The following is a 19,695-nucleotide window of genomic DNA, read 5'->3' as shown; positions in this document are numbered from 1 at the left end:
CTTTTTTTTTTTTTAAATTATATAAAATTAATTTTAATTTAATTAAAACAATATTTTATTATATAAATAATTTAGTAATTATTATATAAAAGAATATTAATTATTAATAGAAATATATCATATTTTAATTAAATAATTATTATATAAAATAATATTTAATTCTTTAAATACATATATATGATATTATATGTTTAATGTGAGAGAAGGGAAAAAATATCAAAAAAAAGGTATTTTTATAGAAAAATCGCAGTCAAAGCGCGTGTGGCCCAATTTTTGTTCGGAGGGGTTTTTTTGAACTTTATTTTATATCATAGGGGGGGTATTTGATACTTTAATTTTCATAAGGGGGTTTTTGAACATTCCTATTATCACAGGGGGTTCTCTGGAGTTTTCCCTTTGATTAACATGTATCCTCCATCTTTTAGGTCGTTGCTATGGATTAGGTTGTTTGTGTTCCGCATCCTCCGTGAATCAACAATAATGGATTTGAATTTTCGATTGTTGTTTGTATCACGTCTGTAGCTAGCAAGCTATATCGTGGTTAAGCTATTATACGATTCATCAATAACATGTTTCATTGTATTCAAAGTGTAGTATGTCTTATTATAAATATTCTAGTTGTGCTTATTTTTTTCTATTAAAATTTTCTCTTTAATTCTTTTTTGTTCCTTTCATCAATCGAAAGTTTGATGGAAAATTTTATGTACATTATAAAATGGATTAAATGTAATTTTTGATCCGTAATTTAGGCTATTTAGCATTTTACATCCTTTTACTTTGGATGGTAATATTTTGGTTCTGCACTTCTTTAATTTTTGCAATTTCATTCCTTTTGTTAGTTAGAGTTCATTTGTATCTAAGTGAGAAAGTTGAAGGACAAAAACGTCGAAATACCCTAAATTACGGCACCTAAAATGCATTTAGAACTTACAAAACAATACAAAAGAAACATCCTGTTGAGGATGGATATTCACAATAGCCTTTATCACAATCGCCCAGAAGCCCCAATAAATTCCATCACAATATTTTTCGACATAAAAACAAAATTTTGCAACAAAATCAAAATAAATCGTAACAGCACATTTTGAGGAAGAACTGAAAAACCTTATTTGCAATCACCTATTTTCAATGGACCATTTTAAAAATTGAAGGAATCAATTTTCAAACGATTTGATGATATTTTTATTTTTATGATTTTTTTATATATTTAACTACACATTCAATATTATATCAAGTTTCTTTTCAAAATTTACCTATGTATTAGAATTATTTATTAATATCTCATATTTTAATTTTATATAATAACATAATATGAAAGCTACAGAAGTTCGACTATTTTTTGGTATCTTCTATCAGAATGTTTTTTCGTGATTACTGAATTTTATAGTTATCTGTATTGTGCTTGAATTTTTTGAACTCCAATGATGGCAACTTAGCTTGAGTTTGAGCTCAAATATTTCTATTGCAAGCACACAAATTAATTTGGAAGTCTTTGTCTTCCATTTTAACACGTTTATATTATATTATTTTATACAATTTTTTTAATATATTTAACTACATATTCAATATCATATCAAATTTAAATTCAAATTAAATTCATAATGTATCATTATTATTTATCCATATCCCGTATTTTAATTTCATATAACAATGGTTAGATATTATTGTAATAATTATGATCATAATTAATTTATTTTAATTAATAATAATTCATCACTCTTATCCCTGAAAAAAAAAATCTAAGATATTTTGTTATTATTTTGGTCATATAAGCACTTGAATGGAAAACTTTCATGAAAAGAACGGTATAACACTTTTTTATTTATATTTTTTTTAATGATCGGATAATTTTTTCTCTCTGCTCAAGCATAGAAACAAACTTTGAATTTGTATTTCATACTATTTATCATGGCATGTCGTCTACAGGTGCATATAATAAATAACCTTATAAATTTTAAAATAAATTATAAATTAAAATAATATATATAACCCAACACATCATATTGTTTAAATAATAAAAGAAAGAGTAAATTTAAATGTACTATCAATAGAATTAAAAAAATATAAAATTCGTTAAATTTTTAAAAATCGAGTATATAAAATCATTATTTTATATAATATAAATTTAAATAAAAAACTAACCAACACCCCCTGTCCCCCTCGCGGGTGTACTAAGAAGGGAAAACGACGACTAACAAATTAAAGGGGGGCCAAGGGCATTGCCCTCACCCCTGCTTGCGCCCCCATTCCAAAGCATCAAATGGGCGACGACGATATTGACCAATTATGCTCGAGGGGTGGGGGCGGGGTGGGGGCGGAGGCATTTGATTGTTTCTATTGAGGGCAGCATTACCCCCATCTATGGGGCATGGGGTGAGGGGTTTATTTTTTTAAATTATATTATATAATTTTTTTTTGGTACAATCCTACCCTACCCCTACTCCTAATATTGGAATCCAACATAAAGAAATGAACATGCATGTAAGAACAACACATTACCTACATTTATGACATCACAACACACATCATACCATAAAATTATAGTAAAACAATCATCCCATTGAAAGTTGTTTAATGCAAAATGGAGCGGATTAAACACTTAATCTAGGGATAAAATATGTATAAGAAAACTGATCCATATAAGTTTTAGCTACCCAAAAGGGTCGAAAAATCTTCAGAGAAATTTTAAGATCAACTAGAGACTAACCCTGCAAAACAAAAGTTAGTACTTCGATGCTTAAGTTAGCTAAACTTTATTGAAATAGATGAAAGTGAAACTTGAATTGAAGTAAGAATAACTGTGCAATATGATGGTAGGATGATAGACATTCATGTAGAATACAAATATAATTTTAAAACAACTTAAAATCGAGAGAATTAAGAGAATAAGTGAGAGTTTGATTATGAGGATTGATATTATCAAATGACTGCACGAGACTTATATTTATAGGCGTACACAGAGCAGAATACGGGATTGTATTGTAGGGAATCCCATACTATTTAAAATCCCTTTGAATCAGCTAGTTAGTCGAAAAATCCATGTATGATTAGGATTTCGATTGACTAAGATGCACCTGGTTGACAAGGTCTTGCCAGTTCTGCCTAAAACTTTGAAACTCTGTTATTTGTGAATTACCAGCTAGTTTGTCACCAATCTATTAGGAGCCAATTTGAGGCAAAATTGCAAAATTGGTCCTGTAAGTATGGGGGTGACAAAATTGGGACCATAACTATAGGATTGGCAATTGTAGTCCTATAAGTATTGATTTTTTGGCAATTTTGGACCTTCCGACCAAAATCGCCCAGAAACGCGACAGAGAGATTTGGGGCTTAGGGTTCCGACATCCTAGGAGCTTGCGTGGCTAATGAGGTTGGCTTCTTCTTCCTCCCTCACTCTATACCAAGCCATCCTCTCTCTTTCCACCGCCTCACGCCATGCCCCCCCCCCCCCCCCCCCCCCTCTCTATCCCTTACATCTCCGCTCTCAAATCCGCTTCCTCTTCTGCCGTTGTTTCTGTTTTCGGCCGCCTTCGCACCCCCGCAGTCACCCGCCTCCGCACCCCCGCAGTCACCCGCCTCCCTGTTCGCGCCTCCGCCGCTGTCAAGACCCTCGAGAAAACAACTGACACTGAGCTCGTTGAGAAATCCATTAACACTATTAAGTTCTTGTCAATTGACGCTGTAGAGAAGGTCAATTTGAACCACCCAGGTTTGCGTATGGGCTGCGCGCCAATGGGTCACATATTGTACGATGAGGAGATGAAGTACAATCCTAAGAATCCCTATTGGTTTAATCGTGACAGCTTTGTGCTCTCTGCTGGACATAGGTGTATGCTCTCCCTAATAATTTATTTCTCAGCTCATTCAGGAAGGGATAGAGAGAGGAGGGTGAGAGGAGGCATGGCGTAGGGTGTTGGAGCGAGAGAGGATGGCCTAGGAGAGAGTGAGGGAGGAAGAAGAAACTACGTCATTAGTCACACAAGCTCCTAGGTGTTTAAATTGCACACGTGGACGTCGGAACCCCAAGCTCCAAATCTCTTCGCCGCGTTTTTGGGCAATTTTGGTTGGAAGGACCAAAATTGCCAAAAAATCAATACTTAAAGGACTAAAATTGTCAGTCCTATAATTACGGTACCAAATTTGCTACCCTCCATACTTACGGGATCAATTTTGCAATTTTTCCTTGAGATATTTTAGCATGAGTTCTGATGTGATGGCAAACTGTATGATGTTTCCGCCTAGTTGTACAATTACATGTTTGGGTTGAACGGGCCCTAATCCTGGGACAGCTAGTTCAATATTTTTGGAGGTAACTTTATGGCATTTACCACTCAGTTGGGCTGATGTGCATTGCTTGTGGGCTTGGCTCATAAAATATTTAGGGCATCATCACTCTCCCCCAACTCCAAGAGTGGAATTACAAGGCTGAACTGCTGGACTAGGTAGGATATCCTGCAAAAAATAAAAGAACTTTTACTCAGCAGCAAGAAAAATCCCGCTCTACTTCTGGAGTAACGCTGACCAGCTGAAGGATTCCAGCTGAAGGATCTATGTATAAATATTCGAAAATTATGATTCATGTACGGACACATTATGATTACACAAAAAAATATTTTTCTTTGTATATTTTTACTGTACACAAAAAAATAAATTATACAATATAGAAAACTGTCGTTAAATCTCAATTCAGAATTTCGTGTGTTCAAAGATAAACCTATTATTTTATATTGATAATAAAAATAAATTTTATAATAACAGTAGTTATAATTTACAATAAATTAATGTAAACTTTATTCACATCAATTTATTGTCAAGAATGATGATTTATATTTATTTGATGTGAAAATGGTGGTTAGGAGTTATTAGGATTGCAATTATGGTTGTGCTCCATCAAATCACGATTTTTGTTGCTAGTGGAAGAATTCAAAATGATGGTTGGGAGTTATTAGGATTGCAATTTTGATTGCAATTATAGTTATAGATAGACAAAACTTCTTAGCATGATTTATCGAATTTACATTCAAAATAGCAAAATCAAATGTAAGCAAAAAAAATAACTTAAAATTATAAAATTAAAAAACGAATGAATGCAACTAAATTCTGAAAAAGGTAAACAGCAAAATTATTGATTTTACTTTAGAATGGTCATTATTTTAAATAATATAATAATATTGAGTTTTTTATTTGAGACTTGGTCTGTGGAAAATAGAATTAGATATATCAAATGTATCAAATTTTTTATTTGTTTTGAATAGTATTTTTATTGGTGATTTTCTTTTTTTTTTTTAACTTAACTTATTCATGTCCGATTTTCCACAAATGCACCCTTAGAATTTAAATTCAATATCGAATAGGAAATAAAATTAAATAAATTTCACTGTCCGTTATAAATACAACAATTCTCTGTTATGTAATTAATTTAAATTCACCAACTGAGAGAGGATGAAATAATTAAAAATAATAATAATAATAATAATAAAAGACTTCGTGCCTAGTCAAAAACGACATTAATAGAAACTACACCCAAGAAAACAAAGGGCAAAATAGAGTGAAAATCGTATTATATATGAAATCCGAATGGTCGTTTCTTAGTCAAATAAACACAAACATACACATATACATACAACTTGTGTGTCTGCTTGTGGTGGACTGATAGCGATGGAGGAAGTCTGTATCGGACTTGTATGGGATTTGGCAATGCACATGTCTACATTTAGCCCATAATACTGTGCGAATTTGCATGGGATTTGTCAATGCACATGTCTACATTTAGCCCATCATGTCAACAAAATTTTTGTACCTTAAATGAACCAAAGAAACAAAAAAAATTGTATTGAAAAAGAACAGGAAATGACAAGAGGCATTTTGATTATTTTATAATTTCTCATATTCAATCATTTTGGTCAACCCATATAACTAATTTCTGTCACATCAATAATATATATACCTATATTCTTAATTCTCACACCTATATACCTATATTTGGAAATAACTAATCCAAACATATTCTCAGTCCTCTCGCAGAAATCAATAAAGCATTTTTACACAAATAAAATTGTTAGAAACTGAAAATGAAAATAAAAACACAACTGAACGTGCTCTTATATTCCTCTTGGTAATGCCTTATATCCACGGCATCCAAAAGTTTTATTACTTCTTTGTCATTATCAAGAGCAATGGATTCTTCAGTAGTTTTTACTACCTGTTTAATTTTCCAAAATTATAAATTAATCTAGGATTTACTTTTAGGAATTGTCCATTTATTTAGTTGATCTAAATTTTTTGGGAGTTCATACTCTTTTTTAGCATTCATAACTTGACTACTTTTATTGTCAAATAAATACTGCATATTAAGCAGAGAACTAAAATACTGTTGAATTATCCAATACAACTTCAACAACATGGCTCTGATACCATAAGTCATGACTGAAGGTCATGGAGGATCAAAAAAGTCAGAAGAAAATTTATATCCGATCATAAGGCGGTATGAAGAACCGACCATGTAGTCAGAATGAATAAGTACAAATAAAAATAAATCCATCCATTTAGGCATTAGAAAAAACCGATCATGCAGGCGGAATGCCATATATTTTTTATTACGAAAAATATAAAGATAATTGAATAACGTAAGAGAAGACTAAATCGGGAACCGTTTACGTTACATTGGCCTATTTATCAATTTAAATTTTGGGATGAACCAATTGAATATAAGACAAGATTGAAGAGAGGCCAAAACATAATTAGGAAGCGAATTGACAAACTCAAGGAAATTATTTCTGACATTCTCATACAATTTCCAAATGCAGATGCCACTGCAGAAAATCGTATTAAACAACTTTAGATAGCAAATTTGCTATACCATCAGCAAATTGCTGGTTATTATGCTGGCTAAAGAATTATCTTTATTTTTCAGGAATGCTCCCCCAAAGGGGAAGAGGGAAGAATTCCTCCTCTAATCAAAGAGGAGGTAGATTTAGAGCAGGGGATATTATTAGGCATGGCGATAGGGCATTAGTGAGGGAAAATATTTCTGGAATTGAAAAACATAATAACATCCCTGAAGAAGAAGATGAACTCTTCAAACAGTTTCTTGAATTCAAAAATGAACAGAAAAAATTAACAACTGATGAATCATCATCCTCAGCATCTTACGCAAAAATATTGCAAAAGGATGAAGACGAATTATTTAATTATAAATTCAGTGAACATCATGAGGTAATTATACTTCTTGAAAATGATGATTTAAGATGGAAAAATGATCCATGATATTTAATAAAAAGGTACCTTAATGTTGCATCTTTTACCGTAGGGTCATACAAACCTAGGGCACATTATGAATGTATCCTTAAGGCAACTCAGAGTGTTGAAATTAATCTCACATTCTCCAGTAATGGAAAGGAGTTGAATTATTCGAAAGCAGTAATTAAAAAATTCATCACTGTTGTAGAATGGGGAATTAGTCCATTAGGAGAAAAATAATATTTTCACCCAAAATAAAAAAAAATACTATAAAATTTAATTATTGGGACTATGTTGAAGCATTTAATAAAGCTTTTTTTTATGAAAATTATAAGAGAAAGCATACATGATTTTTTAAAATTTTCCCCACTGGTCTTCCAGCAAGAAATACTGAGTTGGGTGTTTCAATGGTGGACAAGTTTTAGTCCATCGATATCTATTCTTCCTAAAATTTTCCAGGAATACTATACGGAATGGCTAAATTATTCACCAAAAATAATCCAAGCAGAAAAATCGAGAAGATTGATTGAAGGAATGGCTTCCTTTTATTTTTTTTATGGAATTCTCTATTTCATGGATCTGGAAATGGCTACCAGAAGTACGAATTACCATACAAAAAATCCCATACATTAAAAGAAGATATTGCTCAAAGTTTTGGAGCAAGTTGATGCAAATTGATCATGGACCAAAAAATACTATGGTCAAGAAATCATTAATGAGATGGAGGAAAAATTGCAAGAATATAAAGTTCTTGCAGAAAAAGAAGAGAATCAGGCACCCAATCCTTTTAAATATATTTCCTAGAGGATCCTGAATAAGAAATGAGTGATCATGAAAGATCAAATGATTGAGGAATACTTCAAGCAAATGCAAAATAATCTTAAAAAGAATCTTTCAAGAATTGTATCTCCTATGAAAACTTCACAAAAAAAATGGAGAAAATAAATTTTCTTGTCTCACTGGAGAATCTCAAAATTCCTTGGAGGAATTTTCACAAGAAGAGAAAGATGGAAATTTCAGAATCCTCTGAATATAAAGAAGACCACAAGCAATCAGGATTAGAATCAGAAGAAAGCAGTTTCTCCAAACTGATGAAAAAAATAAGGTGACAGCAAAGGAAGTCAAAAGCTTTGACCAAATCACACGTGTCAGCAATGAAGCGACACTTGGCAGATGAAAGCCATGAGGACGTGAAAAAATCGTTTCAAGCCTGGACCATTTGGGTATAAACATAACCCCTCCCCCCTTTTTTTTTCCACAAGTCCTCAGCAGTTTTCATGTGTTGAAGCAGAGGCATCTATAATTTGTTTTTCTTTCTTTAGTTATATAAAAGTTTGATTTGGCATAAGAAGGGATACAAATTATTTGTAAGTTCTCTTATTTATCTTTCTGCACTTGTTACCTTCATTCTTGCTTCTGTTATCTTTAGCCTAATGCAAGGCTAAATTATTACTGCTGAATTATTCAACTACAATAGAGATAGCAGGGCTCAAAAAAAAAAAAAGAGTATTTTTCATTACTGATGAAAATAAGGAGAAATTGAATAACGTAAAAGAAGACCAAATCGGGAACCTTTTACATTGATTTGTACTAATAGGTATGAATTTTGGTAAAGAAATACCATACTAAAGCCCAAAAACATCTCCAAAGAGTGGCAAAATCGGACAGCGATGGCAAGGCCGACCTTATTCATACCCATAATTTAAATCAACAACCCAAAGTATTTTTTTTTTTATATTTTTTCAATTTCTCCTTATTTTCATAAGTAATGATATTTAACTAAATTCTAGAAGAAGAATATTCAATTATTTAGTATTAAATTTTTATACTATGGTTTAAAAGTACTTTTGAGTTTCATATTATATTTAATATAAAAAGTGTTTTAGTTTTTAGCAAATTATAAAGAAAAAATATATTTAATGGGCATATTAAAAATAAAATACAGTTGAAAAAAAAAACACTCAAAAGATTAGCCCAAAACAAATTAACAAAGATAAACAGAAAGGGGCTTTGCTAAAGGTTAATGAATATAGATTTTTTTTGCCTATTTTCTCAAAATAGTTTTTTTTTTTAGCATTTTCAAGATAAGAAAGGGGGCAAAATACACTTTAGCTTTTTTTCTTAGAATATGAATTTATTTTTGAATAAATTTGATTAAAAAGACCCCGTGATTTAAAAATTCAATTCAAAACTTCTTGTATTAAAAAATATAGGCAAAAACCTCATCTGTTTTTTAAAATAATTCACACACTTCTCTCTATTAGTTACCCAAACAACATTAAAATTTTTAATGAGTTGTCAATTATACACTTATTTTAATAGCTATTGATCTTCAATAGTTCAAAATGAACAGTTAAATTTTAAATAATTTTAGAAATATACTTTGTGTTTATATATATATTGTCATAGATGATAGCTGCTGCCTCTGTGGGTAGGACACCGACTTTAGGCGAATGCGCCCTATCACCGCCAAATTGGTGACTGTCACCTTTTCATCAGTCAGTGATTCTCACGACCCAAATTTTGGGTGAGTAGTTGCCTAAAGAAGAAATGGATGAGACCATCGACTAGTCTAGACGATATCGACTCATCTTCTTGTGATACTTGGCGGTAGTGGTGGCCGGTGAAGGAGGGAAGAAGAATAAAAAAAATTTAGGATAGGTAAAAAGTATTAAGTTTATAAAAATTTAGAAAAAAAATGATTTAATTTATTTAAAATCTAAGAATAACAAAATGATATTATTAAAATTCGTTTTAAATACATATAATAATGATTTCAATTTAAATATTATTTATAGTAAATAACATACCTTAAAAGTTTAATATAGTTTTTTGGTATTTTCGTTTGTAATCAATATATTCTATAAATAAATATAAATTATTAAAAATACTTAACTAAATAATAACTCAATTTAATTTAATTAATAATACATAATTTTTTAAAATATTATTTTTTCTTATATGTCAAAACATGGCAATATAGACTTTTGAAAACATAAATAATGGCAAAACTTACAAAAAAGCAAAAAGACCATCTGCATTTTGGGGGCATGAAATGGTGTGTGTGTGTGTGCGTCTATGCATATAGTGAACAATTATATTTGTTTCCCCCTCATCTTTACAAATCTGCAATTTGACCCCAAAATTTTTTACTACACGTACAAATATTCGAATGCCTACAACAATTTATTTCATTTTTATTAATTGTCTCATTAAATATATAATATAAAAAAATAAAATTTTAAATATGATATAAGATTAACATACTTATATGCAATTTACCAAATATTATTACAAGTATAAAATATTATATAATAGCAAATACACCATATATTGTTGTATATAATTTTTTTGATATGTATGTTAAAGTATGTAAATAATAAATATTTATTAAAAAAATTTAAATACCATAAAAATATTCAGCAATATGTATTATAAGTTTATACTTAATTTTAACATTTCAGAATAATATTTGTTAGGAGATGAGAAGTTGCTTAGTATTTTTTTAAATTTTATTATTCACAAAATATAAAAATAACCCCAATTATATTTTAGACATATTTGACAAGAAATTAATAATTAGAGGGTGCAAATTGTAATTTAATTGTGCACAATGTACAATAAATTTAATTGAAGAGTGCAAAATGACAATTTGCCTTTTTTTCAACTTGTTAATTAAAAATTGTATCAGGCATTTCTCCAATGCTAGATTCCTTCTCTCTACTACAAGGGTTTTTTTCTCCTCTCTCTCTCTCGCTCTCGTACAAGTTGATCTTCACTTCCAGCCACAGTTGCAAGCGACCACCGTCGGTGACCCGTCTCCGACACTCCGGCGACCTCTCGCCACCCAACCCCATCATTTTTCGATAACCACGCGCCTCCACTCGCGTCTTTAGGCTGCAACACAAACCCTTTTTTCAGCAATCTTCTCACTTTCCTCTGTCCGTCACCGTTGCTGGCGACCAACGCTGAGATCGGACTCCCATCAACTGCATGAATCATTTCCGACCATCCCCCCACCTTCTCCATCAGTCCTCGATTTGGAGAATGTGCAGTTTTGATTTATTAGTCCTATGTCGACCCCACGCTAAACCCAGTTGACTTCGCCGGTTCTATTCTCAATGCAGTTGATAAAAAGACCGGTATTAAGGAGCGGGTCTGGGTGCGGATTCTTGCAGCCGATCACGAGTTTTAGGACAAGCTTTGTCTCGTTTCAATCCTGCCACTGATAAATATTCTGCAATTTCTCCACTTTCTTGATTTTATTATTCGGTCTCTTTAGCTTCATTTTCATTTCTTGGGTAATACTTTTTAATTTCTTGAATTTTCGGTCATCTATTCTTTTAAGTAATTCTTTATAAGAACACTTCAATATCATAAAAAAATAAAACAAACACATGCGTACCTGATGCGGGAATGGTTTGGGCTTGGTTTGGGCCTCAACCGGGCCAGTCCATGGACTGAACTTGGGTTTAAAAATGGACACAATTGGGGCACCCTTAGAGCTCCAAGACCGCACTAAGACCGGCCATGAATAGTAGTAGGTCGGTCCTAGGGTGGACTTTTTCAGACTGGTTCATGTCGGTCTTTAACCTACCCAGCCCACTATGCACCTTGAACCCCAACCAACTTGAACACCTGTCAAACTTAACAATTAACAGATGGACACATAAAAAATACATATTCATAAGAAAGTGCATTTTCACTTATAAAAGCGTGTTGTATGGATAACGCGTCTTCCTCTTTTATGAGCCTGGATTCCAGAGATGCTGGACTGCCGCTACATTTTCATGCCTATCACCATTATTTCCAACGATACAGGATACAACTACACAGGCCAAGCTATTAATTCTTTCTTTTTTCTCCTTTCGATTACAATGAGAATGTAAATGACTTGATAGAGTGTTGAGTTTTGGATTGTTACTCGAAATAGAAGCTATGATTTCACCGTAATTAGTTGAATGCTGCTAAATTTATGGGTCGTACAGATTTAGTTGTTCAATCCAATCTATGATAGATATTTGGTGGTTCAACATGCTCAAAGAACTAGGAGCCGTTGTTTTCTTTAGATTCTATTTCCAATTTTAACATACTAACAGTTTAATTTTCTACTTTCCATGTCTGAAATAACACATATACTTTTATACAAGAAAAGTTGCATATCAAATGAGATTATTAAGCACTAATATCTAAAAAAAAATACATAGAATACTTACAAATATTTATTTTTTGAAGAGAATATTTACAAATATTTATGGACCAAGTTGAATATTTAGTTATCAAGTAATTCTAGATTAAGATCGTGTTACCTTTAGACAATAAGGTTCATTAATGGTATATGTAATTTTGAATATAATACTGTAAAGACTCTATTGAACCTTCAAAAAGTGAAACTTATAATTTCATTTATTATCTAAGTAAATTTTGGGATTTGCTAAGATATTTCAATAGAAAATTTCAAATTTGTCCGAAATTAGCACGTGCAAGTCGTGTGCTGGTGCAAATTTGAGGATATTATTGACCAAAAGTTTAGAAGTTAGTCAGGAATTCAAAATTTCGACATGATGTTGGCTATAATAAGAGATTTTAGGAGGATTTTTCAGTGGCAAGTTGCATAAAATCAATAAAACAATGAAGAATTTTAAGTAGTAAATTGTATAAAATTGTTCGACTCCTGCAACATATAACACAAAATAGTAATAATGTTAATAGAAAGAGTAATAAAATTATCATAATACAATCATGAAGTGAGGACCTAAACTTTATCATATAATAACATGGAATTAATAAATAATTTTAAGATTTCAAATAATACAGAGTACAACCAGGAGCGACCAAATTCCATTAAATTCATAACAATCCAACAAAATATTATAGTAACCACCCGCCCATGCACTTAATTACAAAACCTCACTTCACGACATCCCATTGCACCACAAATCTCTTCCTATTCAGCTTTTCATTCACATTGGAACCTCGTACAACACATCATTTATCTTGTTCTCTATACCTGACCCGTTTAATGGTATCACCTGTAAAATTAGTGGCGGAAGGTACATAGAACCACAATGCAGTTGTGAAAGATTTGCAGTTGGGGATTCATCCATCGAACAACTTGTGGATTGACAATTTGTCACCAAAAGTGATAGATTCTCAGTTAAAATCTCCATTTGCCACCCATGGAGAAGTGATTGGCATTAACTCATTCCCCTTTCATCACTAAGCCATTGTCCACTTTAAAGAAATCAAGGGTGCAAAGATGGTGAGGCAGGGCCTACAAGGCCACATTCTTCACAGGAAGCCTCTAATGATTAACTTCGCTAAACAGGTTGCTGATTTATTAATTTTTTTATTTCATGGTTTCTCTATTCTTGTTTTGTTAGTGTAAATACTATTTTTGAAGGCTTAAATATATTATTTGTTTGTAATTTCGCTGCATTCCATGTCTGAAATGACATATAACTTTCTTTAAAGCGATGTCGCAAATCAAATGAGCTTTTTAAGCGCTAATATCGGAAAACACACACAAAATGTTTATAAATATTTGTCGACCAAACCAAATGTTTAGTTATCAAGCAATTCAGGATTAAGATCTTGTTCCCTTTAGATAATAAGGTTGATTAATGCATCATTTGATTTGAATATTATAAAGGCTGTATTGAATTTTTTTGTCCTATAATAAGAGGTATTTCGCATTTTGGACCTTCAAAAAGTGAAAGTTGTAATTTGATATATTATTTTAGTAAATTTGTTATAGCTAACACATTTTGAAAGAAATTTTCAAATTTGACCGAAATTAGCACGGGTGTAAATTTGAGGATATCGTTGACTGAAAGTTTAGAAGTTAGTCATGAATTCAAAATTTGACATGATGTTGGTTATAATAAGAGATTTTAGGAGAATTTTTCATAGACAAGTTGCATCAAATCAATAAAAACAAATGAAGAATATTTAAGCATTAAATTGTAAAAATTTGGTCGAATCCTGCAATGTATAACAAAAAAGAGTAACAATAATAATAGAAAGAGTAATAAAATTATCATAATACAATCATAAAAGTGAGGACATAAACTTTATCATATCAATAACATGGAATTAATATATAATTTTAAGATTACAAAGTTTGATGTTATAAAATATAATGATAAGAAAAAAATTAAAGACTAAGCAATCCAAAAATGAAAGCATTAAACTTTAGAGTCAAGAAATTTCCAGATAAAATTGCTTGAAAAATCGACAAATTAAAATTAGAAATACAAGAATGTTTATAATAAATAATATATAGGTCCAATTTAGAATTTTAATTTAATTTTAGGTGAATAATAGGGTACAACCAGGAGCCACCAAATGCCATTAAATTCAGACAAATCTAACAAAAGACTGCAGTAACCATCCCGCCTGTACACTTACAGAACCTCACACCACCACATCCCCATTGCACGCAAATCTATTTCTAGTCAACTATTCATTCACATCAGAACCTCCAACGACCCATCATTTATCTTGTTCTCTGTACTTGACCTGTTTAATGGCACTGCCTATATAATCAACGGTGGAAGACACACAATACCACGATGCGGCCATCAAAGATTTACAGCGGGAGATTCATCCATCCAACAACTTTTGGATCAGCAATTTGTCACAAATGTGACAGATTTTGAGTTAAAATCCTTTGTTTGCCGCTCATAAAGAGAACAACATTAACTCTTTCCGCTTTCATCACTATGCCTTTTGTCCAACAATTTTGCTAATGAATGACCCATAATATTCTTTAAAAGGAATGTCGCATATCAAATGAGATTATTAAGCACTAATATCAAAAAACACACACAAAATATTTAAAAATATTTGTGGACTAAGTTAAATGTTTAGTTATCAAAAAATTTGAGATTAAGACCGTGTTGTTACGTTTAGATAATAAGGTGATTAATGGCATCATTTTGATTTGAACATTATAAAGGCTCTATTGAAATATTTTGTCCGATTATAAGAGGTATTTGTCGTTTTGATAACGTGCAAGTCATGTGTTGATGTGAATTTGAGGATATCGTCGATCGAAAGTTTAGATGTTAGTCAGGAATTCAAAACTTGATATGATGTTGACTATAATAAAAGGTTTTAGGAGGATTTTTTAGGGAAAAGTTGCATAAAATCAATAAAACAATGAAGAATTTTAAGTAATAAATTGTATAAAAATGGTTGACTTTGGCAACATATAACCAAAAAGAGTACTAATGATAATAGAAAGAGTAATAGAATTATCATATATAATCAATAAAGTGAGGACATAAGTTTATCATGTCATTAGCATGGTTTGATTTTATAAAATATAATAATAAGAAAAAAATTGAAGACTAGTAATGCAAAATGAAAGAATTAACTTTGGTATCAAAAGAAATTCCAAGACAAATTTTCTTGAAAAATCAACAAATTTAGATTAGAAACACAAGAATATTTATAATAAGTAACATATAGGACCAATTTAGAATTTTAATTTAATTCACAATGAAAGTTAAGACATTTTCAATTATTTACAAAACCTCACTCCACCACATCCCCATTGCACACTAATATCTTTCTATTATGCTTTTAAGTCACATCGGAACCTCTGACGACCTATCATTTATCTTGTTCCCTGTACATGACCCATTTAATGGGATCACCTATAAAATCAATGGCTAAAACTACACAGAACTATGATGCATCGTCAAAGAATTTTAGAGGGTGATTCATCCATCCAACAACTTGTGGATCGGCATTTTGTCACCAAAAGTGACAGATTGTGAGTTTAAATCTATGTTTGTCACTCAGGGAGAAGTGATCAGCATTAACTCATTCCCCTTCTATCACTACGCCATTGTGTACTTTAAAGAAATAGTGGGCACGAAGTTAGCGAGGGAAGGTCTGCAAGGCCACGTTCTTCATGGGAAGGATTAACTTCGCTAAACTAATTAGTAATTTATTAATTTTCTTATTTCATTATTTTCCTATTTCTTTTTTCTACTTCTCATGTCTGAAATGAAAAATAAATTTCTTTAAAATAAATATTGCATATCAAGTGAAAATTATGAAGCACTAATATCTGAAAACACACAGAGAATATTTACAAATATTTATGGACCAAAAGCTGAATGTATAGTTATCAAGTAATTCTAGATTAGGATCGTGTTACCTTTAGATAATAAGGTTAATTAGTGGCATCATTTTGATTTGAATATTATAAAGGCTCTATTGAAAACTTTTTGTCCTATAATTAGAAGTGCTTGGCTTTTTTAGACCTTCAAAAGTGAGATTTACTATTTAATCTATCATCTTAGTAAATTTGTCAATTTGTTAACAAGTTTTGACAGAAATTTTTAAATTTCTCCAAAATTAGCACGTGCAAGTTTTGTGTTGGCATAAATTTAAGAATATACATGACTTGCACATGTGATTTTTCAACTAATTTCTAAATTCCTGGGAAAATATGTCATAGAATCATGAAATTTGCATAATTAATGGACCAAATCACAAGTTCTAATTTAGGACGAAAGTCACCATATTTTAAAATAATCCATAGTATAGTTGGAGGGCACCACACTAAATTAAATTCAAATAAATCCAAATTACAGTATCCAACGCACCAATACAACCATCCACACTCGTGCCATCACCAATCTTTAGCCGGTACGTACACAAAATCTCTTTATAAGAAAAAATCTATATTTTTGGTTCAATTATTAGCATTAAATTTCATCCTTTTTTTTATACATATAGCAATTTTAATCCATCAATTAGTGAAATTTAAAAATTGTCAAATAATGTAAATATTGACTGAAAATATATCAATATTCAATTCATATATCAATATAAAGAATAATAAAATAGAATATAATAAAGTCACATAAAGTGAGTCAAATACTCACACGTCTGATGGGATTTGATCCCATCATGTTACGCTTGTTCATGAAACCTAGATCACCGATAAGTAATAGACTATGTTTAGAAGTTAGTTAGGAATTGGAAATTTGACATGATTTATGCTATAATAAGATATTTTATGAGGATTTTTATGTGGCAAATTGCATAAAATCAATTAAACAATGAAGGATTTTAAGCAGTAAAATTGGTTGACTCTTGCAATTTATTATAAGAGTAATCATGACAATAGAAAGTGTAATAAAATTATCATAATATATACAATCATAAAATGAAGACATAAACTTTATCATATCAATAGCATGGAATTAATAAATAATTTTAAAATTTCAAACTATAAAATACAATGAAAAGAATAAAAAATGAACACTAAGAAATACAAAAATAAAAGCATTAACTTTAGTGTCTAACGAAATCCCAAGATAAAATTTGCTTGACAAATCAACAAGTTAAGATTAATAACACAAGAATGTTTATAATAATGAAAGAGAAACGCACGCAACCTTCTGTTAAGTAATATAGAAAATGAACAAATTATTCTTTATGTTAAAAAATAGCAAACTACCTCCTTATAGTTTTTAAAATAAAGTAATTTACCTTTTTAGACAGGAATGCAAATATTGTTCTATTTAAAAAATATACGGAGGTAATTTGATTTTTTCCTCATAAGGGATAATTTGACCAATTACAATATTACATGAGATAAATTGCATTAAACCCGATAAAGTAAAGCCAGACTAATATTTCGTAGTGTTTATAGAAGACCACTCTAATAAATATATTAAGTAATAGGACCAATTTAGAATTTTGATTTAATTCAAATTGAAAGTTATAATATTTTCAAATACAACATTTTATAACTAGGAGGCACCAAATGCCATTAAACTCAGAGAAATTCAACAAAATACTATAGCAAGCACCCCGCCCATACACTTATAGAACCCCAATCCACCACAGCCCCATTGCACAAAAATCTATTTCTATTCAGTTTTTCATTCCCATTGGAACCTTTGACAACCCATCATTTATCTTGTTCTTTGTACTTGACCCATTTAATGGTATAAAAAGTGACAAAATTCTAAGTTAAAAACTCTATTTGGCGCTCATGGAGAAGAGATCAGCATTAACTCATTCTCCTTTCATCACTATAACTTTGTGTTACTTAAAAAAAATCGAGGGCTTGAAGTTGGCAAGGCCACATTCTTCATAGGAAACCTCTAATGATTAACTTCGCTAGACAGATAGGTGATGTATTAATCTTTTATTTTGAAATTTTCCTTTTTTTTGCTAGCATTAATACTATTTTTTAAGGCTTTAATATATATCTTGTCCTACAAATTTGCTACTCTTCATGTTTGAAATGATACATAAACTTTTTTAAAAGGAATTTCATATATCAAATAAGATTATTAAAAACACACACAAAACTTTTAAAAGTATTTGTGAACCAAGATGAATGTTTAGTTATCAAGCAATTTGAGATTAAGATCGTGTTGTTAGATAATATGATTGATTAGTGGCATCATTTTGATTTGAACATTATAAAGGCTATATTAAATTTTTTTGTCCTATAATTAGAGGTATTTGGCTTTTTGAATGTTCAAAATGTGAAACTAACAATTTGATCTGTTATCTTAGTAAATTTTTCAATTTTCTAAAACATTTTGATATAAATTTATTTATCCAAAATTAGCACGTGCAAGTTTTGTGTTAGCTTTAATTTAAGGACATACATGACGTGCATGTGTGATTTTCCAACTAATTTTTAAATTTCTAGCTAAATATGTCATAAAATCATGAAATTTGCAAAACTAATAGGACCAAATCACAAGTTCTAATTTAGGACGAAAGTTGCCATATTTTTAAATGATCCATAGTATTGTCAGAGGCACCATACTCAATTAAATTCAAACAAATCCAAATTACAGTATCCAACGCATCCATCAACCAAATTGTCGTTCCGCCACTGTCTTTTGGCCGGTGCGTACACAAAATCTCTTTATAAGAACAATTCCATATTATTTGAACAATTATTAGCATTAAATTTTATACTTTATTTATACATATAGCAATATTAATCCATCAATTTGTGAAATTTAAAAATTGTCAAACAATGCAAATATTGACCGGAAATTAATTCATATATTGAAAATTTCAGGGTGAATCCATTGTATTGTTTTATATTATATGAATCCATTGTTTTTTTTTATATATAGGAAAAAATGTATGCCATGCCCTGTGATATACGCAATGTGCAAAATACCAACATGTGTTAGAAAATATATCAAATTACCCCCTTGTATTTTTTAGAATAAAGTAATTTACTCCCTGATCCTGAAAGTAACTTAAACACTCTTTAAATGTGATTTTAATTTATGTTTAAGAATAAAATATTATTTTATATTTAAATATAATATATAATAATATTATTATATCATATTTAAAATAATATATATTTTTAAAAAATAAAACAAAATGAAAAAACACCAACCCCCTCCCCCAACCTTTCTTCTCCCCCCCCCCCCCCCCCCCCCTCCC

This window comes from Sesamum indicum, linkage group LG8, assembly GCF_000512975.1.
Source record: "Sesamum indicum cultivar Zhongzhi No. 13 linkage group LG8, S_indicum_v1.0, whole genome shotgun sequence".
NCBI lineage: Eukaryota > Viridiplantae > Streptophyta > Magnoliopsida > Lamiales > Pedaliaceae > Sesamum > Sesamum indicum.
Note: the sequence above shows the minus strand (reverse complement) of the source record.